This window comes from Bos mutus, chromosome 7 (assembly GCF_027580195.1).
Source record: "Bos mutus isolate GX-2022 chromosome 7, NWIPB_WYAK_1.1, whole genome shotgun sequence".
In the NCBI taxonomy this organism is placed as follows: Eukaryota; Metazoa; Chordata; class Mammalia; order Artiodactyla; family Bovidae; genus Bos; species Bos mutus.
This window is the reverse complement of record NC_091623.1, coordinates 99,228,717-99,232,788: the sequence shown is the minus strand read 5'-3', so window position 1 is coordinate 99,232,788 and position 4,072 is coordinate 99,228,717.

The following is a 4,072-nucleotide window of genomic DNA, read 5'->3' as shown; positions in this document are numbered from 1 at the left end:
CACATTTTTATTCCATCATCACCCTTCTCCCAAGCTTCTTGAAGTTGTCCCCAAACTCATTAATCCTCTCTTCAGTACTTTTTTTTTTCCCCCCTCTGTATTTTGTTTTTGTTCATTTCCAGTGCTATATCCAATGTGGAAACAATGGAAGCAGTGAGAGACTTTATTTTGGGGGGCTCCAAAATCACTGCAAATGGTGACTGCAGCCATGAAATTAAGACGCTTACTCCTTGGAGGAAAAGCTATGACCAACCTAGACAGCATATTAAAAAGCAGAGACATTACTTTGCCAACAAAGGTCTGTTTAGTCAAGGCTACGGTTTTTCCAGTAGTCATGTACGGATGTGAGAGTTGGATTATAAAGAAAGCTGAGCACAGAAGAATTGATGCTTTTGAACTGTGGTGTTGGTGAAGACTCTTGAGAGTCCCTTGGACTGCAAGGAGATCCAACCAGTGCATCCTAAAGGAGATCAGTCCTGAATATTCATTGGAAGGATTGATGCTGAAGCTCAAACTCTAATACTCTGGCCACCTGATGTGAAGAACTGACTCATTGGAAAAGACCCTGACGCTGGGAAAGATTGAAGACAGGAGGAGAAGGGGATGACAGAGGATGAAATGGTTGGATGGCATCACTGGCTTGGTGTACATGAGTTTGAGTAAGCTCTGGGAGTTGGTGATGGACAGGGAGACGTGGTGTGCTGCGGTCCATGGGGTCACAAAGAGTTGGACGTAACTGAGCGACTGAACTGATCAAGTTCAGTTTACTAATTTCTTCTGCAGTAGCTAACCTGCTGTTAATATCACATGGTGTTATTTTTCTTCTCAAACATTTCACTTTTTCAATACACTGTTTCTTTATATCTATATATTTATATATCCAGATACACCTTCCATCTGTTTACTTCATGTGCTCTATTTTTCTCCTACCTTCTTGAACATAAGGGATAACTAATTTAATGATCATCTATCAATTATATAATATGTGTCATTGCTGGATCTCTTTATTATGATTGATACTTTTCCAGAAAATGTACTGACAAACCAATGAAAACACGTATGTACCAAAATCACAGATATCTGTATCTAATACAGATAGGGTTGATGGTGAGGACTATGGTTGTCAAGGCCCCCAGTGAAGAGATAACCTTTGAGCTAGAGAACCAAAGATAGAAATTCATGAAAAAGAATGTTTATTCCCTTTTGCCATCTTTTTGTAATACATGGTCTTCTGGCTTACACATTTCTATCAAACAGAACTTCCCTTGTAGTGTGTCTCTGCAGTATGATATTTCTGACCCGGGCAGCATGGTTCTACAGTTTCTTTCATACCAGGTATATAAAGAGCTAATTAGCAGTAGACACAATCTCTTCCCAGATTCTATAATTTGGGGAACAAAAAACTTGGGTTCCTGAGAGCGATGGAGAGGAAATGGTACATGGGGACATGTTTATGAAATTGTGCCAGTTTCAGTTACATAAAAGAGTATGATGGTTTTCAGGAAGTCCCACAAATTAGCTTATAGTTATGACATCTGTAGGAGGGACTCAGTGCCTCTTTAGACTCAGTAAGAAAGTATTTAATGATGTCTGCTTACACTGTCTATAAAACAGTTTTCAAAGCATTGCACATCTAGCAAGATTATTACCACAACATGAGTGAGATTTTATTGGATGAGCAAATAGTTTTTTGTGTAATGGGAACTTAAGGATATTTATTAAGTCAAATTATTCTTATGAAAATTAAAATAATACAGGTAACTGCCATTGTTGTGCTGACCTGACAATGGCATGGTTCCCTTCTCCCACTACTGCTTTCCTTTCTCAGGAGGTCATCTTACACACTTCTTTCTTACATCCTTTTTCAGTACTGTATTATTAACTTTAGTCACCATGCTGTACAATAGGGCTCCACCACTGATTCATCTTATAATTGAAAGCTTGTACCCATTCTCCACCCACCCAACCCTAGGCAACCACCACTCTTCTCTCTGGTTCTGTGAGTTTGACCTTTTAGATTCCTTGAGTTTAAGTGAGATTGTGCAATATTTATCAACCTTTTAGATTCCTTGAGTTTAAGTGAGATTGTGCAATATTTATTTATGCACTATAGTTAAGCATAATGTTCATTCATCTTGTCACAAATGGCAGAATTTTTTTCTTTATTTTTTTGGATGTATAATATTCAATTGCATATATTGTTGGAGTAATTAAACAAGGAAGCCATTAGACTGAGGTGGCTCTAATGCCTTGGTAGCTACCTAGTAAGCAAACCCAAACTAAGCCAGAATCAATGCACTCGAATCCAAGAAAACAAAACTTAAGAACAACTAATCACTAACTGTCAGCTTGGCTTTCTCAAATAAGACAACCACTTAATCCATGGCTAATCAAATAATTTCTTTGTTTTTACTTCCACATCATCTCTTTACCTTTCCCCTAGCTTGTCAGCAGAGTACTCCTAAACACTTTCAGTTTGGTATCTGCTGAGTTGAATGGATGTTTGCCTAAATAAACTCTTGTAGATTTTAATGTGTCTCAGTTTATTTTTTGACACTATATACCAAAATTTCTTTATCCATTCATCTATCTATGGCCACTTAGATTGCTTCCATAACTTGGCTATTGTGAAAAGCTGCAGTGAACATGGGAATACAGATAGCTCCTGAGATCCTAATTCATTTCCTTAGAATATATACACAGAAGTGGGGTGGCTGAACAACATGGTAGTTCTATTTTAAATTTTTTGATGAATTTCCTTGCTATTTTCCATAATGGTTGTACCACTTTATAATCTCACTGACAATGTACGCAAGTTTCTATTTTTGCCAATACTTGTTTCTTTATTAAATTTTTTAACTTTATATTGGACTATAGTTGATTTACAGTTTGTGTTAGTTTCAGGTGTATAGCAAAGTTATTCAGTTATACATATACAGATGGTCTTTTTCAAGTTCTTTTCCCATTTAGGTTATTACAGAATATTGAGCATAGTTCCCTGTGCTATACAGTAGGTCTGTTGATTATCTATTTTAAATACAGATATGTATTTATATGCATATGTATCAATCCCAAAATCCCAATTTATTCAATATATCTATATGTATGTATATATATTTATGTATATATGTGTCAATCCTAAATTCCCAATTTATCACTCCCCCCCCCACCCTTCCCCTTTGGTAACCATATATTTGTCTAGGGCTGTGAGTCTATTTCCGTCTTGTAAATAAGTTCATTTGTATCTTTTTTCTTTAGATTCCCCATATGAATGATACTATATGATATTTATCTTACTCTCTCCAATTTACTTCACTTATTATGATAATCTCCAAGTCCATCCATGTTGCTGTAAATGGATTATTTCATTGTTTTTAATGGCTGAGTAATATTCTACTGTATATATGTATACCACATCTTCTTTATCCGTTCATCTGTTGATGGACATTTAAGTTGTTTCTATGTTTTGGCTATTGTGATTTTCATTTCTCTAATAATTGCAATATTGAACATGTTTTCCTGTGCTTCATGGCCATCTATATGTCTTCTTTGGAGAAATGTTGATTTAGGTCTTTTGCCCACTTTTTTAAATTTAATTTTATTTTTTTTAATATTGAGCCATGTGACCTGTTTCTAAATTTTGGAGATTAATCCCTTTTGGTGGAATCATTTGCTAATATTTACTCCCATTATGTGGGTTGTATTTTTGTTTTGTTTATGGTTTCCTTTGTTGTGCAGAAGTGTCTGAATTTAATTAGGTTCCATTTGCTTCAGTTCAGTTCAGTAGCTCAGTCCTTTCCAACTCTTTGTGACCCCATGAACCACAGCATGACAGGCCTCCTTGTCCAACACCAACTCCCAGAGTTTACTCAAACTAATGTCCATTGAGTTGGTGATGCCATCCAACCATCTCATCCTGTGTCATCCCCTTCTCCTGCCCTCAATCTTTCCTGGCATCAGGGTCTTTTCCAATGAGTCAGCTCTTCGCATCAGGTGGCCTAAGTATTGGAGTTTCAGCTTCAACATCAGTCCTTCCAATGGACACCGAGGACTGATCTTTGTTGGCAAAGAA